Here is a 21,609-nt window from a genome sequence, read left to right on the forward strand (position 1 = left end):
TCGGCCAACCTCTTGGTCCCTCTCCCAGCCAGTAGGCTCCCATAACCCAATGGGGAATGGGGAACCGGGGGTGAGTGGCAGTGGATGCGGGCAGCGCCAGGCCAAGATGGGTGTGAGCGAGGGGTCCCCGATTACCCCTCCAGTCACTCCACACACAGAGGGTGTGTTCATGGAGGAGGGCAGGGCCAGCTGCTGGCAGCCGGGGAAGATTGGCCCTGATTGCAGGCCAGGCCTAGGGACCCTATCTGTGCACAAATTTCATGCACTGGGCCTTTAGTATACACTGAGTGGCCAGATTATTACAATCTCTGAACGCATAATAATCTGGCCACTCAGTGTGTGTGTGTGTGTGTGTGTGTGTGTGTGTGTGTGTGTGTTAGAGGCCCGGTGCATGAATTCGTGCATGGGTGGGGTCCAGCTAGCCTGGCCAGGGGAAGGGGACATGGGCAGTTGGCCAGCCTGCCTGCTGGTCAAACTCCTGGTCGAGGGGACAATTTGCATATTAGCCTTTTATTATATAGGATATACACTGAGTGGCCAGATTATTATGCATTCAGAGATCATAATAATCTGGCCATTCAGTGTGTGTGTGTGTGTGTGTGTGTGTGTGTGTGTGTGTGTGTGTGTATTGATTTCAGAGAGAGGAAGGGAGAGGGAAACATCAATGATGAGAGAGAATCATTGACTACCTCCTGAATTCCCCCCCCACTGGGGATTGAGCCTGCAACCTGGGCATGCGCCCTGACCAGGAATCGAACTAGGGACCTCTTGCTTCATAGGTTGATGCTCAACCACTGAGCAACACTGGCTGTGCTATCTTTATTGATTTCAGAGAGGAAGGGAGAGAGAGATAGAAACATTAATGATGAGAGAGAATCATTGATTGGCTGCCTCCTGCACACCCTCTACTAGGGATCGAGCCTGCAACCTGGGCATATGCCCCGACTGGGAATCAAATTGTGACCTCCTGGTTCATAGGTTGATGTTCAACTACTGAGCCACCATGGCTGGGCTGAGCTTTTGACACAGTTTGGGGCACTTGTCTGGACTTTCAAAATGCTGTTTAGTAGAAATGTTAAAAGAATAGTGGAACATTGAATCAGGATATCTGATTTTTAGTCTCTGCCTGTGTGACCTTGGGCAAGTCATTTTTACGGGCCTTTGCTTTCTTTAAAATCATTGGCCTTTTCTGACTTCCTGATTATTTGTGCCCAGTCTTTAAAGTCATAAGGGGTTCTTGGAAAGGGTATAACAGAACAGAAAGCAGTGAACTTTTGGAGAATTTGCCCTCTTCTCTTTAGAATGGCATTGGGTGTGTGGTTCCCCCCTCTACTCCCCAGCTATCAATGTGTGAGTATCCCTCTCTATTTCAGTGAGCTCTGCTTAGAGGTATTGGATCCACCTACTAATGAGCTCACTGTGGGCATCCTGACTTGTAGAGGCAACTGTTGACTGAGTATTTGGGGTGGGGCCTTAGAGTCCAGCCAGCAAACCACAGTTGCTGGCTATTTTGGGTCATTGGTAACTCCAGGAAGAATAGAAGACCCTTGGGTTGGGTTGGTCACTGTTTTAGCAGGGAAGGGGGAGACCAAAAAACAAACCCAAACTGAATGCAAATGATATTTGACTTCCTCTACCTCCTTCCCCCACAACATTCCTCTCCTTAGTGCTATGAAATTGTTTTTGGCTGAGTCTTAAATTGTTAAGCTTCTCTTCTTCCTCTGTCTGAGTCACTGATGTCTTTGTTGCTCTTGGATGGGGGAAGCTAGGTGATGTGGGCTTGGGTGGAGTGAAGGGGAGGGATTTCTAGTGAGGGAGGTTGCCACATGCCTAGTTCAGCCTTCAAATGATCCTGTATTTTGTGAATATGACTTCTTTTTTTTTAAAAAAAAAGATTTTTTTTTATTGATGTCAGAAAGGAATGGAGAGGGAGAGAGATAGACACATCAATGATGAGAGAGTACCATTGATCAGCTACTTCCTGCACGCCCCACACTGGGGATTGAGCCTGCAACCTGAGCATGTGTCCTGACTTGGAATTGAGCCGTGATCTCCTGGTTCATAAGTCAATGCTCAACCACTGAACCACCACGCTGGCTGGGCTGAATATGACTTCTTTTGAAGTTAGACTTATAGATCAAAGGAGAGAAATTTCTGTGAGGGCCTGATGGTCTCATGGTGCATAAGCACATTCTTGTACATGGTGTACCCTTGGCTGGATCTGTTTTCACCCTTCTTCTTCCTCCTTAGTGACATTTTGTACAGTGCTTGCTTGTGAATCAAGAATCCCAGGCTGTCTCAGCCACCTAATGGTTGGCCAGAAACATGATCTTTATCTCCCCTGAGCCCCCTGGAAGGAGAGCCAAGATAGAAGTCTTCTGGCACCTGTCTTCCTTTCTTAGGAAAAAGTTTCTAGGCCAGTATTTAGCGAGAGGCCTTATTTGGGTAGAGCTAGGTAATGTTTTTGAATGGAAGATTCTTCCCTAGCATTGAGCTGGAACAGCTTTTGGGCCATGCAGGAGCTTGCTGCTTGAAACAACTACCTTGATGGCATTTCATTTCTAGGGACCTCGCATGGGTTAAAGATTCCAGTTGTAGGTGGTAGACTAGAATGATTGTTATAGAGGGAGAGTAGGCAAGCAGGTAGAGGGGAGAGTAGGGGAGATGGGAAGAGGAATCAAATGAAAGAAGAATTCTTTATTTTATTTCACCCTTTTGTAAAACCCAACATGGCATATGACAAAATTTATCAAATAGAATAACTCTTATATAAGTGCATAGCAATTACTATTTTTTAAATGTATTTTTATTGATTTTAGAGAAAAAAGGAGAGGGAGAGAGAGAAACATCAATGATGAGAGAAAATCATTGACTGGCTTCCTCCTGCACACCCCACACTGGGGACTGAGCCTGCAACCCGGGCTCAACCTGAGGAATTGAACCAGTGACCCCCTGGTTCATAGGTCAATGCTCAACCATTGTGCCACTGCAGCCAACACAATTATTATTTATGTGTATTTCTTATCATAGCTCATAAATGTACCTTAATTTTCCATGGTGCAATCATGGTGTGCATAAAAAATCCTACCTCTTTATCCCTACTTAATATATCAATAAAAGCTTAGGTAGATGCTATTTAGTTTTTTAAAATGAACATTTTAATGGCTTCACAAAATTCCATCCAATGGCTGTCATAATTTACTTTACCATTCCCCTTTAGGGGGAAATTTATATTGCTCCCAGCATTTGCCAGTATTTATAACCCTGCAGTGAATATGAGGAAGAGAAAATCTAAAACTCTTTTTTTTTTTTTTTTTTTTTTTTTTTTTTTTTTTTTTTTATATAACAAGCAATCTGTCGAAAATCTAAAACTCTTAGTATGGTATATAGGAAGAACCCTTTGATACATGGCTTTAGCCTATCTCCTTACTCAGACTCAGTTCCTACTTCTCCTCACATGTATGTTATGCTATAGCTTTATGGGATCAAGTTTCCCCAAGTAAGCCATACCTCTTATATCTTTTGGCTCTAGCATATGCTTTTTCTTTCAGCTTGAAATATCAAGTGTCTCTTCTTTATCTCCCTCACTCCATGTCACCTGCATTAGAAGCTTTCTTTAATACTCCCAGATAGTATTAGTTATACCATCATCTGTGTGACTGTTGTATTTTTTTAAATTTTTAAAAAATATATTTTTATTGATTTCAGAGAAATAGAAACATCATGATGAAAGAGAATCATTAATTGGCTGACTCCTGCATGCCCCACACTAGGGATTGAGCCCGCAACCCAGGCATGTGCCCTGACCAGGAATTGAACCTCGACTTCCTGGTTCATAGGTTGACACTCAACGACTGAGCCACGCTGGCCAGGCTGCCTGTGTATTTTGTAAGAATGTCTGTTATTGTATTTAACAAGTGGTATTGCAGCCATCTGGTCTCCCAGGATTTCTCCTTTAGTAAACTTGGGTATTTGCAAGTTTCTACTCCCACACGCCCCTACTTCAAGAAGGGATTGTTGTCCAGGTAGAAGTGGTTAGGGATGGGCAGACTTTTGAAGAGTATATAATCAGTGACAGATATGGAAAGAGAGAACTAGCAATAATATATATAAGGGATTCAACCATGTTGGATGAGCACCTGGTAGGGCATACTAGGTACTAGTAATAGAGAACATACATCTTGAAGAAGGGAAGAGTGCATTAGCATCTAGAGGGAGGAGAGGCCTGAGAGAGACTTGCTGGCCTTGACCCACCAGAGCAAACTTCTTAAACCATTCCACATATTAAGTTTCCCATCTGTGAAATGTAAAGAGTAATAGCATCCTACTTCTTAGGATTATGGTAAAGATCAAGACATAATGCATCTGAAAGTGCTCTGTTAGTTGTGGGGCACAAGGGTGGAAGGGTAGGCCCAGGATACTCCAGAATTTTTTTCCAGTTGGACTCTTAAAGTTCTGTTTTATGTTTGTTTCCTATCAAGCCTCTGAAACCAGAATGCTAAATGCTATGGTTTCCTGGAGAAAACATTCCTGTAGGTGCCTCACAGCATGGTGATTTTAGTGGGAAGTATCCAAGGAAGTCCCATCTCCCCACTCATCTGAGCAGCATGGCTCCAACTGGTCCCAGCACAGCTCTCCTCAAGAATGGCCACAAATACCTGGGGAGGGAGGTGTTCTCAGGTCTTTAGCATCAATTGAATGTTTCCTAACATCCCTTTTGGTGGAGGTGGAAGTATTTCTAGAAATTGCAGTGAAACTGGGCACTTTGCAGGCCGTCTGGCCCCAAACCTACTAAGCACTGTAAGAAGGACATGTCTCTGTGTCCAGGCTTGCCCATACCACCTGTGTTGGGCAAACAGCTTATGGGGAACATCCAAGCCATATTCAAGGTCTTAGGATGAAGATTCTCCTTCATCAGAGGTGTTTTTTCTCCACATACTACCCATGGCTTCTTGCTGCTGTCCTACCCATTTGAAAAATCTATAGTTCACACAAAGATTTTATCTTTTACTAGAGGCCCAGTGCATGAAATTTGTGCATGGGGGGGGGGTGTCTCTCAGCCCAGCCTGCACCCTCTCCAATCTGGGACCCTTCGAGGGATGTCCGACTGCCCGTTTAGGCCCGATCTCAGTAGGATTGGGCCTAAACGGGCAACCAGACATCCCTCTCACAATCCAGGACTGCTGGATCCCAACTGCTCGCTTGCCTGCCTTCCTGATTGCCCCTAACCACTTCTGCCTGCCAGCCTGATCACCCCCTAACCCAGTGATGGCGAACCTATGACATGCATGTCAGCACTGACACGTGTAGCCATTTCTGATGACACGCGGCCACATGCCAAGGATGAAACCTTTGCTGCTCCTGAGGATGAAACATTTGCGACTAGAGTCTTGGAGTTAGTTTTTTCCTCAAAGTGACACACTACCCGAGTTATGCTCAGTTTTTTGTCGAAATTTGACACACCAAGCTCAAAAGATTGCCCATCACTGCCCTAACCACTCCTCTGCCAGCCTGATTGATGCCTAACCGCTCCCCTGCCAGCCTGATTGCCCCTAACTGCCCTCCCCTGCAGGCCTGGTCAGCCCTAACTGCCCTCCCCTGAAGGCTTGATCACCCCCAACTGCCCTCCCTTGCAGGCCTGGTCCCTCCCAACTGCCCTCCCCTGCTGGCCATCTTGTGGCAGCCATCTTTGACCACATGGGGGCAGCCATCTTGTGTGTTGGAGTGATGGTCAATTTGCATATTACTCTTTTATTAGATAGGATAGAGGCCTGGTGCACGGGTGGGGGCCAGTTGGTTTGCCCTGAAGGATGTCCCAGATAAGAGTGGGGGTTCTCTTGGGGCATGGGGCATGGGGTGGCCTGGGCGAGGGGCCTGTGGTGGTTTGCAGGCTGGCTACGTCCCCTAGCGACCCAAGTGGAGACCCTGGGATCTGGGATTTATTTATCTTCTATAATTGAAACTTTGTAGCCTTGAGTGGAGGCCAGGGCCAGCCAGGAAGTTTGGCTTCCTCCATCACCAGGGAAACCCAAGCCTCCTGCTCGCTCTGTGGCTGCAGCCATTTTTGTTGGGATTTATCTTCTACTAGAGGCCCGGTGCACGAAATTCGTGCACTGGGGGAGGGTGTCCCTCAGCCCAACCTGCACAGTCTCCAATATGGGACCCCTCGGGGGATGTCTGACAGGGATCGGGCCTAAAGAGGCAGTCAGACATCCCTTTCACAATCCGGGACTGCTGGCTCCCAACTGCTCGCCTACCTGCCTGATTGCCCCTAACCACTTCTGCCTGCCAGCCTGATCACCCCCTAACCCAGTGATGGGCAACCTTTAGAGCTTAGTGTGTCAAACTTCGCCAAAAAACTGAGCATAACTCAGGTAGTGTGTCACTTTGAGGAAAAAACTAACTCCAAGACTCTAGTCGCAAATGTTTCATCCTCAGGAGCAGCAAATGTTTCATCCTCGGCATGCTGCCACGTGTCATCAGAAATGGCTACGTGTGTCAGTGCTGACACGCGTGTCATAGGTTCGCCATCACTGCCCTAACCACTCCCCTGCCAGCCTGATCGACGCCTAACTGCTCCCCTGCCAGCCAGATCATCTCCGATTGTTCTCCCCTGACAGCCCGGTCACCCCCAAATGCCCTCCCCTGCATATTCTCTCTTTATTAGATAGGGTTTTTTCTTTAACATATTGGACAGCTCTAACTGGTTTGGCTCAGTGGATGGAGTGTCGGCCTGCAGACTCAGGGTCCCGGGTTCGATTCTGGTCAAGGGCATGTACCTTGGTTGGGGGCACATATTGCAGGAGGCAGCTGATTGATGTTTCTCTCTCATAGATGTTTCTAGCCTCTATCCTTTTCCCTTCCTCTCTGTAAAAAATCAATAAAATTTATTTAAAAAAAAACCATATTGGACAGTGTACCTGCTGTGGTCTTGACAAAACAGTAAAATTGTAAACCCAAACTAAAAGAGTCATAAAATAAACTCCTTAAACAGGAATTTCATGAGACTTGGAAAGGTGATATCCTGTGGTTGTTTCTTCCTTTTTTTCTTCTCTTTCTTTTTCTTGATGTTTCATCTTTTGTCCTTTCTTACTTTTCTCCTTCTATTCCTTTTCTATCCTCTCTTTCTCTAAACTTTTCCTTTGGTAGAATCATCAGTACTTGACTCGCTCCCTGGGGGGCGCGGGTGCCTCCCAGCCAGACACCTAGGGCTGCCTCTCGGAGGGGTTGGCGGCGTGGGGTTGAGGGCGCCTCCCATCCAGACACCCCGTGCTGCCTCTGGGAGGGGATGGCAGTGTGAGGTCGTGGGCACCTCCCATCCAGACACCCCGGGCTGCCTCTGGGAGGCGTTGGTGGTGTGGGGTCGCGGATGCCTCCCATCCAGATACCCCGGGTTGCCTCCAGGAGGGGATGGCAGTGTGGGGTCATGGGCGCCTCCCATCCAGACACCCCAGGCTGCCTCCAGGAGGGGATGGCAGTGTGGGGTCTTGGGCGCCTCCTATCCAGACACCCCGGGCTGCCTCTGGGAGGCGTTGGCGGTGTGGGGTCAGGACGCCTCCCAGCCAGACACCCCGGGCTGCCTCCAGGAGGGGATGGCAGTGTGGGGTCCTGGGTGCCTCCTATCCGGACACCCCGGGCTGCCTCCGGAGGGGTTGGCGGCGTGGGGGCGCGGACGCCTCCCATCCGGATACCCCAGGCGGCCTCCGGGAGGGGTTGGCAGCATGGGGGCATGGACGCCTCCCATCCGGACACCCCAGGCAGCCTCCAGGAGGGGTTGGCGGCGTGGGGGCGCGGACGCCTCCCATCCGGACACCCGGGCGGCCTCCGGGAGGGGTTAGCGGCGTGGGGGCGTGGACGCCTCCCAGCCGGACACCCTGGGCGGCCTCCGGGATGGGTTGGCGGCGTGGGGGCGTGGACGCCTCCCATCCAGACACCCCGGGCGGCCTCCGGGAGGGGTTGGCGGCATGGGGGCGTGGACGCCTCCCAGCCGGACACCCCGGGCTGCCTCTGGGAGGCGATGGCCGCATGGGGGCACGGACGCCTCCCAGCTGGACACCCCGGGCGGCCTCCAGGAGGCGATGGCAGTGTGGGGGCGCGGACACCTCCCAGCCGGACACCCGGGCTGCCCGGCTCTCAGCAGCAGCCCTCCCTGGGACTGGGGAACTCCAGCAGGGCTGAGCGTACTGGTCGCCGCCATCTTGTGGCTATGGGGACCGCCATTTTGTCGCGGAGGTACGGTTAATTTGCATACTACTCTATTATTAGATAGGATAATTGAAAATTTGTAGCCTTGAGCTGAGGCCTGGGCTGGCCAGGGAGTGCAGGAAGCTTGGCTTCCTCCATTGCCAGGGAAACCCAAACCTCCTGCTCGCTCCGTGCCTGCAGCCATCTTGGTTGGGTTAATTTGCATACTCGCTCCTGATTGGCTGGTGGCGTGGCTTGTGGGTATAGTGGGGTATGGTCAATTTGCATATTACTCTTTTATTGGACAGGATAAAGGAAACAAATTACCTGAATCTATGGAATATCTGTTAGTGAACTATAAGACACAACCAGGGGAAGGGACTGGCTCAAGATCACTTATGAATCGGGGCAGAAGCAGGTCTGGGCTTCAAGACTCTCAAGTGTTTATGCTTTTCATTCTATCAGCCTAGCCCACAGAGAATGTAAGCTTCCTGATAACAGGGATGATTTCTTACTACCCATTGTATCCTAAGTACCTAGTACAGTGCCTAGTGTAGAAGAGGTGTTCAACAAATATTGGTTGAATAGATACATTAATAGCTACTATTGCCAAGTTGTAATTGTCTTTAACAGATTCCTTTGGCTAGGTCTTCTAGAAAGCCAAACAACAATTCTAGTGGCCCACTAGAAATTACCTAATGTGGACCCAGCTGGGCCCTGGCAGAATGGAGTTGAGTAGTGCCAAGGAATGGGGAGGAGTTATCTCTCTTATGCACCTTGGAAAGCCTGTTTACCTGTAAGTGTCCAGCTTGTTCACAGCCAGTTTCCAGTCCCTTTTCCCATGTCTTTACACAATACAGTAGTGTTGAAGCCAAGGAGCAATATTGGAATCAAACATTTCAGTGGATTCTAACAGGCAGCTGTGCAAGCATTTCTATCTGCCTTTGTGAAGCAACCTAGAGTTTGGCCCTAGAGTGCATATTTGAAGCATTACCCAGTTTTCAATTTTTTTTTTTGTATGTGACTTGCTCATTCTGGCATGGCCAGGAGGTAGAGCTACTTTGTTTAACCTAATCTTGAGAGTTCTGTGCTCCTGAGGTTTAGGGATTGAGTTGGCTACTGTGCTCAGGGATGGGCAGGGCCAGGCACAGATCAGGGGAGGACAGCAGGTAAGTCCTGTAGGTCTCAGGTTGGGGCACTCAGCAGCTGTGTTCTCCTGCAGTTGTTGCTATTGCCACCATCACCCAGACTGCCTTAGGAACCAGAGCTGCATATCTTTGCAGATTTGGGCATGTTTTAGTCAAAGTAGGCAAATTTTGGGAGCAATAGGAGGTACTCTTCCTCCCACCCATTTCTGAGAGAGGGGTGTGGCCAGCATTTGAGAGGTATAGGTTTCAGGCCCACTAGATGGGTTCTGTGCCCTAAAATAGCAAGGGCCTCTGAAGGTCATTTTGTCTGTATTTATTTTAATTTATTTAAAAATGTTTTATTTTTAAATTACAGTTGACATTCAGTATTATATTAGTTTTAGGTGTACAACATAGTGGTTAGACATTTATATAACTTAAGAAGTAAACTCCCTAGTACCCACCTGGCACCACTAGCAGTTATTAGAATTTTATTGACTACTAGAGGTCCAGTGCATCAAATTTGTGCACTGGGGTGGGGTGTCCCTCAGCCCAGCCTGCCTCCTCTCATAGTCCAGGAGCCCTCAGGGAATGTCCTACTGATGGCTTAGGCCTGCTCCCTAAGCTGCACTCTGGCCTCCCTCTGTGGGAGGTGACCCGGCTGATCAGGGGAAGGCACCACCCCCATCACCCTGCTGCTGCTGCCACTGCCAGCTACCACAGCCGCCAAGGTGTTTTCATCAACATGGATTCCAGTTCCTTCACCACAAAAAAATGACAACTTTCTTTAGGCATTTTCAAGATTTGTCTTTCATAGGATATGACATTTATTTCTTTTTTTTTTTTATCCTCACCTGAGGATATGTTTCCATTGATTTTTAGAGTGGGGAAGAGAGAGGAAAGACAAAGAGAAACATCAGTGTGAGAGGGACAAAACATCAGTGTGAGAGGGACACTTTGATTGGTTGCCTCCTGCATGAGCCCTGACCTGGGCCTCAGCCAGGGAGGAGCCTGCACCCTAGCTACATGCCCTTGATCAGAATCGAACCCGGACCCTGTGGTCATCAGGCCAAGGCTGTATCCACTGAGCAAAACTGGATAGGGAAGGATATGACATTTCTTAGCCCCTCTAGCAGTGGATCTTCATTTTTTCCTCCAGGAGTGAGGTGGAAAAACCCTAGATCACCTTCTTGGATTCTTATTACCCAGGTTACCAAGAATACTGCGAGTGGTGGCGTACAGGGAGTTTAGTCAATGAGCAGTCAGAAAAGGTGTTTCTTCTGCAGCTCACACACACAGGTCGCCCTGGTGTTGGGTCCCCTGAGGTGAGGGCATGCTCCAAGCTGCGCCGCGGACATTCGGAGCACGCCCCCAGCCCTGGTGTTGTGTCTGCTGGGGTGGGGGCATGTTCCGAGCCGTGCTGCAGATGCTGGGATCACACTCCCAGCCCTGGTGTTGTGTCTCCGCTCCGGCCCGCCCCCAGCCCCAGCCTCCCCACCGCCGCTGGGATTGGGGGCGTCACACAGACCCCTCCCATCCATCTGCATGCATAGCTCCTCCTGAGCCAGTCGTGATACAGCCTCCTCCTGAGCCGGTTGTGATGCCTTAAGGCGTCCTGGCTAATTTGCATATTACCTCTTTTTATATATATAGATACCATAGCTACTTGCCTAGATAATCAGTTGAGTTCTCAGATGTGCCAGCCTCCCAGATAAATGCTCAATAAACATTGTTTCACACACAAAAAGGTGCTCAATAAACATTGTTTTACACACAAAAAAGAATATTATTGACTATATTCCCTGTGATGGTCATCTTGTCTTTAAAGGATTTTTTTCCTGTTATTACAGTGCTGAGCTAGACACCATACAAGGAATGTTAGTAGGTAGTCTGTGCTGTTTGGTAGGGCAGACTTAAATACAGGCAGACTTTATTTTACAATTTTTGATTTGTAATTTTCTTTCATTATGGAACAAATACATATTTGCTGTAAGAAATGAAACAGCACTGGAAAATATAAAATCCCTTGTCTTCTGCCTGTGACTGTATTCTCCAGGGAGAATCATCATTATTAACCAGTTATGTAAACTTTTTATTTTTAAATGAAATTGAATTTAAATTTTCCCCCATCATCATGTATCCCCTCTATGGTGAACTTCTTTTTTTATTTTTATTTATTTTTATTGATTTCAGAGAGGAAGAGAGAAGGGGAGAGAGATGGAAACATCAGTGATGAGAGAGAATCATTGATAAGTTGCCTTCTGCATGCCTTCTATTGGAGATTGAGCCTACAACCCAGGCATGTGCGCTGACCAGGAATCAAACCTCCGCCTCCTGGTTCATAGACTGAGCCACACTGGCTGGACTGAACTATTTTTAAATGCATTTATATACATACTAGAGGCCCGGTGCATGGATTCATGCACTGGTGTGGTCCCTTGGCCTGGCCTGTGGGGTTCAGTGGACCTCTGTGCCACCACAGCCTGATCTTACCTGCCAGCTTGTTGGGTTCCAGCCTGCTGTCCACGTTGATCCCACACAACACAAAGTAGTGTGGGAAGTGGCAGGTGGCCAGGTAGGATCCCGAGCCCATGCTGGGCGCCGCGCTGCTCTCGCTCATCCTAGCCCCATTGCGCCTGCCGACCCCGCAGCACCTGCTGCTGCCAGGACACACAGGGGAGTGTCCCTGGGAGAGGCTTGTACCACCACAGCTATGCTCGCCAGCAGTGAGCCCAGCGTCTGGCGCCTGTCTGTCAGCTGAGCATTGCTCCCACTCTGGGAGCACACTGACCACCATGGGGCAGCTCCTTCATTGAGCGTCTGCCCCCTGGTGGTCAGTATGTGTCATAGCTACCATCCAATAATCCGGTCACTTAAGCTTTTATATATATAGAATATATATAGATAACTTTAAACACACATAAAAGACAAATCCATACTGTTCTGAAACTTTTTTTTTTCTACTATGTGGTGGCCATCTTTTCATGTCAAATCATATTTTAATGTCTAAATGGAACAATAAGCAAATTGTCAAATGCATGGAACACTTAATGAAAAGGGCCCATATTCTTCATCAAGTGGAAAATAAAGAAGATGTTATAAGGTGCTTGCCTGCCTGAAAGATAAGCCTTTCTGGAGAAGATGGGAGTCATAACACTTCTGTTAGGATAAAGCATGGTAGGATGAAAACTGTCCCCCTTTCTAAGCTCAGTAGGCCCCACATCTAGAGATTGCTTTTATTTCACTGTGCCTAAAAGATCTTAGTGGAGTCATTGGAAGTAGGGTATACCACTTTTTTTGTGCTTAACATGGCTTCCTCCCTCTTCTGTGGTTTTGCCAGTTTGGGATAGTTTGATTCCAAACAGTACCTGACTGAGATCTCAAAAGATCTTTGGCTGTCATAGCTATCTGAGGTTAAAGAATGAAGCTTTCCAGTCTTCCCCAAAGAAGAGTGTTGGAGCTGTATTATATTCAATCCCCTACCATACTCACCAGGAATCTAGTCCAGGTGGCAGGAAAGTAGAATATTGCAAAACACTCAGCTATAGCTGAGTCATCCAGTCGAACAGTTGAAGAAGATAGAAACTTGTGATGTACAAATAACCGTACAATATAATATGAAGAAAAAAATCTAGCCTAGTGGCTGCTCCTTAGACGCTTGATAGCTTGAGGATATTGATTGTGTTAAAAGAGCCAGGCCCCGGCAAGGAGAAGCAGTATTACCAGTAATGCCGGCTCTCTTCTGCTCACTCAGGGCATGCCCCACCCTTCTCTTGTCTTCTTAGTTCTCATATTTTCACAGTGGGTGGAGCAGAGCTTTTGCTTGCCCAGCCTTTAATCCTGGAGCCTCCCACCACCAGAGATTGATCTTGACTCTGCCAGGCCTACTGCCCACTTGGGCATTATTGCCTTCCCCTTTAGACAAACAGGAAGCTTCGGACAAACAGGTTTTGAGCAATTGGAGCTTTCTGAATCCTTGTAGGTCAGGGAGAGAAAGGCTCTGAGATCAGACCCCAAAAAGCAAAAGGGAAAGACATTCTTTTTTTAGAGAGAGAGAGGAGAGAGAGAGAGAGAGAGAGAGAGAGAGAGAGAGAGAGAGAGAGAGATTGATGTGAGAGAAAAACATTGATGTGAGAGAGAAACACCAATCGGTTGCTTCTAGCATGCATTGTGACCAGGGATTGAACCCACAATCTGGTCATGTGCCCTGACTGGGAATTAAACCCGTGACTCTTTTACACATGAGATGATGCTCCAATTAACTGAGCCACACTGGCCAGGTTGACATTCGTTTTGGAAAATAATTTTTATTTTCAATTACAGTTGACATGCAATATTATATTAGTTTCAGGATGTACACCCTAGTGAGTAGCAATTGTGTTATTAAGTGATCATCCCAATAAATCTCATACCCATCTGACACCATACATAGTTATTAGAATATTGTTGATTATATTCCCTATGCTGTGACTTTACATCCCCATGACTGTTCTGTAACAACTAATTTGTACTTTAAAAAGATGTGTGCTTTTTTAAAAATTGATTTCAGAGAGGAAGGGAGAGGGAGTGAGAGATAAAAACATCAATGATGAGAGAGAATCATCCATTCACTGGGGATCGAGCTTGCGACCGGGCATGTGCCCTGACTGGAAATCAAACCATGACTTCCTGGTTCATGGGTCAAAGCTCAATCACTGAGCCACACCAGCTGGGCCAATTTGTACTTCTTAATCCCTTCACCTTTTTCACCCAGCCCCCCAACCCTCCTCCCATCTGGCTACCAACAGTCTGTTCCCTGTATCTATGAGTCTGTTTCTATTCTGTTCATTCATTTATTTATTTATTTATTTATTTTAGATTTAATTGTTGATACATATGTATTTATTGCTATTTTATTATTCATAGTTTTAATCTTTTTTTGTCTTCTTAAAGAAGACCCTTTAACATTTCATGGTATACTGGTTATTGTCTGGGAAGCTCTTTATCTGTCCTTTGATTCTAAATCACAACTTTGCTGGGTACAGTAATATTGATTGTAAGGTCCATGCTTTACATCAGGCTACTTCAGAAGGCTTTTGTCCAAAGTATCTCCAGATTTATTTTAGACCAGGCTTGTAAGAAGTTCTGTGTTTTAATGCTGATGGGCTCTGTGACATTAGGGAAGTCCCTTAACCTTTCTGAGCCTCCTATTCTTCATTGGTAAAGGAGGGATGATAATGCTGGCCTCAGAGTTGGTGGGAAACTTGGATGAGAGAGCATTGGAAAGCCCTCAAATGTTAGTTCTGTAGAAAATTAAACATACAGTATTCAGGTGCTCAGAGAAGCTTAAATCATGATTTAATAGCCTCTGTTGATGAAGCCAGTAGAGTGTGTCAATGGATGAAAGACTTCCACCTCAACATTAAGGATAGATATGATTCTTAAAAAGAGTAAGACTTAGTTATCAGGAAAAGTTCACTTCTGTGTAATAGCTCATTTATGGACAACTAGGGGCCCAGTGCATGAATTCATCTACCTTGAAAGGAACTGTGGGCCCTGAGGCTGCGGTGGGCACAGGGGCGGGTCTCAGTTCCATCCTCTGTGCCCCGGCCTGTTCCCTCCCGCCACGGCCCCTGGTCCCCTGTCTTCCAGCAGCCCCACTCCCACTCCCTGACAGTGCCACCCCACTTGCACCTGCTGACGGCACGGATCGATTGGGGCCGGTGTCAGCAGTGGGTGCGAGTGGGGCCCACACCTAAAGCAGGTGTGCGAGGTGGCTGCTGCCCTGATCACCCTTCAGGGGGAGGGGGAGGTGGAGAATCCCTCAGGGGTGATCGGGCCCGTGCTGAGCGATAGGGACCGGCACCAGGCACTGGTAGCAGGTGGGAGCAGGGCCGGCGCTGACAGCAGGTGCGAGCACCAGGTAGGACTGCAGCACACGGGAACAAAGAATTTTCAGTAACCACCAGAGGCTCGCCCTGATGACAGCAACCAGCGCCCAGCCTTGGTCTGGCACCCCTGCTCATCTGCTCCACCATCCCACCGTGGCTGATGCCCACCTGCCATGTTCTGTGCGCACTCCCTGGTGGTCAGCGCACGTCATAGTGATCAGTTGTTCAGTTGTTCTGCTGTTTGGTCTATTTGCATATTAGCCTTTTATTATATAGGATTTGGGATCAATTATGCATTGTTATATTAGCATCTTTCAACTATCTATAACAAAATTTTCTTTACTCTCAACTACGTGTGGACAGCCTGTTCTATGCCATGTGAGTCCAGGGAATGCAAATTTCCTTTGAATTCTCATAGTCCAAATAATATTTAATTAGTTATATAAATATTTCTAAATGTTTGCAAAATAAAGTGGGTATATTGCTACAGCTGAGTTATCAATAAGTGATGCGGATAATTGACCTTAACCAGAAGGAAAATGGTTAACTTTGGCCTCTGGAGCAAAGAAAGTGATGGCTTCTTTATACCCCCACTGATCATCCCTCTAGGTGTAAACTCAAGCAGGGGTAACACATTTATGATACTGGGAGTGGGAGGGAGTCAACCCTTCAAAGAGTGGAGGCAGAAAAGCCCATGTATGAGATTGCTCTATATGGACTACTATTCCAGGGAGGGTTTGAACAGTTTTCTCTTCCCCTGACTCCACTGGGATTCAGCTTTTGTCAGGAAGAGCCAAGACTGAAGAAATATTGAAAGAGCTATTAGATACCTCTCTGGACAAGTTCTTCTGTTGAACAGCCCAGAAAATGGGATGCTAAGGTTAGGAAGCTAGGATAGAGGTATAAGTTTAGGGGATGGCTTCCTGCTTTCCAAGTAGTTCTCTATTTAAAACAGTCCTGTTCGATGTGAATTGAAGGAATCACTTTGCAGGTTGGCTGACATTGCAATGATTTTCCAGTGTTTCTAGCTTTTCTCACCCTATGTCAGGACAAAAAAAAAAAAATCCCAAAACAGATAATTCTCTACATTTGTGATATTCATTATAGTTGTCAAAGTCCTTTTACCCCTAATATTGTGTCATTTGATATTAACTCCAGTTGGCAGGTTAGGAATTATTATACCCATTTTTTTTAATAATGGGGAAACTGAGACTCAAAGAAGTTAAGTGACTCTGCAAAAATTGCTCAGCCAATGAATAAGGGAGATAGGATTTGAGTGGGAAACAGAATACTTTGGTTTTAGACTCCACATAAGGTGGGGTTTAGAAAGGAGACATGTTGTTTCACAAAGGCCTGGACTTAAGGTCTAGACATGCTAGTCCAGGATTCTGAGGCTAGAAGGGATATTTCAACTTTAAACATTTGTCCTTTCCCCTGCTCCAATAGTTCCCCAACCTCCTTTTAGTTTTCTTCAAAAATATCATGAGCCAAGAATAAAGTTTAGGTAGAATTTTAGTAGTTGAGGCTGTGTGTCGATGTCATGTTTGTGTTCTGCCTGTTTGGGGGCTGGTCTGACTCTTGTTTTGAAGCTGACCCTTCTTGCTGGGGTCATACCATTGCCTTCAAGGCTAGATGAGATTTCCACCTGGTTGAGCCAATAACTTACTTGGCTTTGCCTTGCTCCTGGACACATAAATGTTGCTTGTTATGAAGTGAGAATTGTTTGGGGATTACTTAGACCTAGCTAATGTAGGGTCTTGTTTGTACCTTGGTGGGAGCATGGGCATTGGTCCAAATTTGTTGTTGAGTGGAGGAGGTATTGGGGAATCATAGAAGAGCACTCTTCTATGTTGAAGAGCTGAAGTTTAGTCTGGGCTCTGCTGCTAGCTTTCCAGGGCAATATTGGCCAATCCCTTGCCACTTCTGTGACCATGGTCTGTTCTATAAGGAATTGGCTTGGCTAATCTCTGAGGGCCATTACTATTCTGAGAGTCTGTGATTTATTCAGAAATGTTACATTCCCCCAACAGTGGAGGCTGGTCTACCCCACCATGGGTAGGGAGTGGTGGTATACATCTCACAAATGTTCTAATTCTGTGGGGAACTGGGCCAAATGGCAACTCCACCAACTCTAAGAGATTGGGAGTTGTCATCTATGTCTGGCTTTTGGAGGGGAGACAGAGCTTTGGAATGTTCAGGAGCATAACTGGGTGGAGGGATATGCAGGTTAGGGTGGCAAGAATCAGTCCAGGCCTGACTTGGGTGAGGAGGGAAGAAGTGCTCTGGAAAGGCAGTTCTTAGGGAACCCGCCAGAAATAGGCAATAGGATGACATCATGAGATAGACAGTTTAAGTGTAGTTCCTGGCCAGATAGTCTCTGGTCAAGTAGTTGCTAAGCCCTCAGGAATGTGTCAAAGTCACATGGGAATTTGTCACTAGAGCAGCCAAAGGCTATGGAAGCAGGAAGGGCAGTTTTTCCTTGTCATCATCCTCTCTGAGTGGGGTGTGAGATCCTTATAGTTGGGCCATAGAGATCAGATATGGCAAAGGGATAGACACAGTTCAGAATGGCCAATAAGCCTGGTCCTTTAGAAGAGGGAAAAGTTATAAAGCTTGCTTGATGTCAAAGGATTTGAAGTTGAATTTACTAGTGCTGATATATTTTATTTCTTGTGCATTTGAAGCAATATTGGGAAAAGGAGGAAATTGGAACTTATGACTCTAGTGACCCTGTGGGCCAGAATGAAGGTCGAGTTTAACTGTTAGAGCTTCCTTTCTTATAATAGGGGGCTGAGTTTTGCATTGAGCCAGTTAGGCTCCTAGTCTTGTCATCTACTGGGGAAGTCCAGCTTGCCTATGCAGTTGGTCTTAGCTAGCTTGTGGAAGGACAGGTAGATTCTGATAATTGTTTTGGCTTTGGGCATCACTATTTTTTAAGTATTCCCCTAGGTCCGTGGTCAGCAAACTGCAGCTCGCGAGCCACATGCGGCTCTTTGGCCCCTTGAGTGTGGCTCTTCCACAAACTACCACGGTCTGGGTGAGTCTATTTGAAGAAGTGACGTTAGAAGAAGTTAAAGTTGTAAAAAATTTGGCTCTCAAAAGAAATTTCAATCGTTGTACTGTTGATATTTGGCTCTGTTGACTAATGAGTTTGCTGACCACTGGGCCTAGAGTATTCTGATGTTGGGCCAGGATTGATAACTACATTCCTAATCGAAGCCTCTCCATATTACATCCAAGAAAACTGAGTCTGATAAAGGGGAGGCCTATGCCCATGGCAACACAGAATGGTTACAGCTGAGCTCAGCTGAGTCTCTACTCAAGGCTCTTTCTACTTCACTATAATAGCTGGAGGTAATGATGGCCTTGAGAACTCAATTGGGCAGCCTTGAAACTTGGTCATTGGGCTTAGATGAGCTATACATCCCCTGCACCAAGTGCTGGAGGAAGGGGTAGGGTTCAAAGTAACTAACTGGATTTAAGGGAGGTAAGCACCTCTCTTTAGAGCATAAATTCACTATCTGGGCATGTGCAGATCAGAGGTGGTGGTGGTGGGGAGAGATAGGACAGGATGGGAAGTGAGTAATGCTGTGAGCAACAAGGCATTCACTTAGTGGAAACATTACAGGGAGTTGGTAAGTAAGATCCCAAGGACCTAGTGATGGCATTCCTCAGCTCTATATGAAGTGCTGGGCTGGGATGCTGCTCTGTATTCAAGGAAAGGTGCTTGGGAAATGAAGACTGTTTGTTCTCTGCTTCCTGCTTCAGCTGGATGGCCTTTGCACCTGACTAGGCCCAGCCCCTGGTGCTTCTATACTTTTCACAGTGCACCAAGCTCTCCCACAAGCCCTGGCACATATCAAAGTGAGGTATTTGATTATTTTCCCACTGTTTTATTGCCCCCCCCCCACTGTTTTATTTGTGGCACCCCAATTAGAGAATAAGCTCCTTTTATGGTAGGAAAAAAGACTTTTTCCAAGTTCTCCCAGAGGCACAAGAACGTACTTAGTGTGGAGAACCAGGCAGCACCAGGGGGACACCTTGGTTTATATATTTCAGAGAGGAAGGAAGAGGGAGAGAGAGAGAGAAACATCAATGATGAGAGAGAATCATTGATCAGCTGCCTCCTGCATGCCCCACACTGGGGATTGAGCGTGCAACCCGGGCATGTGCCCTGACCGGTTATCGAACCTTGACCTCTTGTTTCAACCACTGAGCCACGCCGGCCAGGCACATCTTGGTTTCTTTCTCCCACCAGCCTCCAAAAGAAATTTTTATTTGGGGAGAAAGGTGACTTGGAGTTTTAGGGTAGATTTGGCACACAATGCATTCTGTGGGATCCAATAATTACATCTTTTCACTACTAGATGGGGAACCCCTTGAAATAGGGGCTTGTTATAATCTCTCTATTCTCAGTGCCCAATGCCCTGCCCCACGGTGTGAAGGTGCTCAGTAGCTGCTGAATTGGTTTGAAGGCATTTTTCTCCTATACCCTCCCTTGAGTCAGACTAAATTTCCTAGAGGCCGTCTGTCTCCAGCAGGAAGAATCTGGAAGCTAATAGGGTGGAAAGGGCTGCATGTGAGCACTGGCCATCTGTGCCTTGTATCCAGAAGCCCATACCTCTTAATTAGTAGTTGACTTTTAGGGTACACATACTTTCACATGTACATGTTTTTCTTTTTTTTTTTCTACTAGAGGGGAAAGTATGAGGAGCAGCGGTCTGGTGTGGGAGGTTAGAAGGTGGGCATTCCTGAATGTTTGTTTTTTTTTCTTATCACTTCCTTATAAGAGAAGTGCTAACTGGACCCTGAGGATCCTAGACCTAGTCCAGAGGAGAGAAAGGCTTGTGTGCAGTTTTGGATATTAATGGAAGTCTTTAACCTTGGAGCTTTATGATTGGCATTAGTTTCATTCTCCACTCTCCCTACCATTGAGTTTTGCATCTCCAACTTGATTTCCTTTTATTCTACAAACCCTTTTAAGGGAATAGAGAGGGAAACAGGCACATCTGTCCATCCCTTTATTTCCTAAATCCTTAATAAGCTAGATAGGATGGTTTTCTTTTGATTTTTTTTTCTTCTTAGTGTGTGCCTCTTGCTCTTCAAGGCCAGAGGTTGGAGCCAGAGGCCTAGAGATCAGCCCCTGGCCTGGGGCCTACTATTGAGGGGATCAGATTGGCACAGGGGCTTCTGGTATGAGAAGGAGTCTTTGGAGAAGATGTCTAGTGGTCTAAGCTTTTCACTTACTTTTCCTACCAATGCCTTTACTTAGGTAGGGACAAGGCTACTGTGTTTGATTGTCTGGGCCAGTTATCTGGCTAACTTTTAGGTAAGACCCTTGCTTCTATGGAAAGTAGAATGTCTGGGTTTGAGGCCTTGCAGAGAGTGAGTAGAGTTAACTAGCCTGCCAGTATTTGGTCTAGCAATTGGCAAACTTGCTTCCTAGACCTGTTTTTGTATGCATTGTAAGAATAAGTTTCATATTTTTTCAAACGGGCTTAATTCACTTTATTTTTATTTTTATTGTATAAGATTATGTGGTGGCCACAGCTGGAGCCTGGGTCCTCTGCAGAAACTGGTGTAGGTCTTCATAAGATGGTCAGTGAATTCCTGGTAGGGAGACTAGCTGAGCATGGTCTTTTTCCAGAGGTCGGGATGAGAGCTGTAGGTCTTGGAGATGGCACCAAAGGTCTCCTTGGGGAAGTTGCCCAGGATGGCAGTGCAGCCCCTGGATGAGGTGTAGCAGTCAGCAATACCAGCCATCAGCAGCAGCTTCTTGGGCATGGGGGTTGAGACAATGTCAGTGCTCCGAGGGCTGGGATGAGGCACACTGGCTTAGAACCACAGCAGCCAGTTAACCTTGCAAAGGATGGTGTGAGGTTTGTGGATTTTTCCCCAAAAAAAATAGCCCTGCTGCACAGAGACAGGGACAATGGAGAGTGTGGCCAGGATGATGGCTCCAAGGATGGCAGTAACTACCTCCTTGGAACACTTAACACCCAGATGGATGTGTCCATTATAGTCGCCCATGATGACAAATGCCTTGAACTGGGTCCTCTGGCCAGTGTGGATTTATGCTGGTATAATTTCAATGCCCCCAGGAAAAAAGTCAATGATCTCAGATTCTTTGATAGGTAGGGAGGGAGAAGAGATAAGTTTCCTCCAGAGACTTGATATTCATGTCTTTGATAAGGTGGCCCAGCTTAGTGATGGGGATCCACTCCTTGTTCTCTGCCTTGCCTCTGTGAGCTCCACATCCTTGGCCTGGCCCCAACCTCAGCCCCAGATGAGGCTTCCGAATCCTCTATGGAAGCCACAGCAGGGCCTATCAGGCTTCTGGGCCCTCTAGCCGCATTAGTGTCATCTACCATTTGGTGTTTTCTTGGAACAGTCACATTTTTTTTTATTTTTTAAATATTTATTGTTTA

The 21,609-nt window shown here is 46.8% G+C and overlaps 1 protein-coding gene and 1 pseudogene across 1 annotated transcript in view; one reads left to right on the top strand and one right to left on the bottom strand.

Annotated features, from left to right (window-relative positions):
* The window catches only part of MSN (moesin), an 88,472-nt gene that overhangs the window by 11,995 nt on the left and 54,868 nt on the right, over window positions 1–21,609 (top strand). The window lies entirely within an intron of this gene.
* Window positions 20,715–21,440, bottom strand: LOC103302455 (40S ribosomal protein S2-like; annotated as a pseudogene).

Source organism: Eptesicus fuscus, chromosome 1 (genome assembly GCF_027574615.1).
Source record: "Eptesicus fuscus isolate TK198812 chromosome 1, DD_ASM_mEF_20220401, whole genome shotgun sequence".
Taxonomy (NCBI): domain Eukaryota; kingdom Metazoa; phylum Chordata; class Mammalia; order Chiroptera; family Vespertilionidae; genus Eptesicus; species Eptesicus fuscus.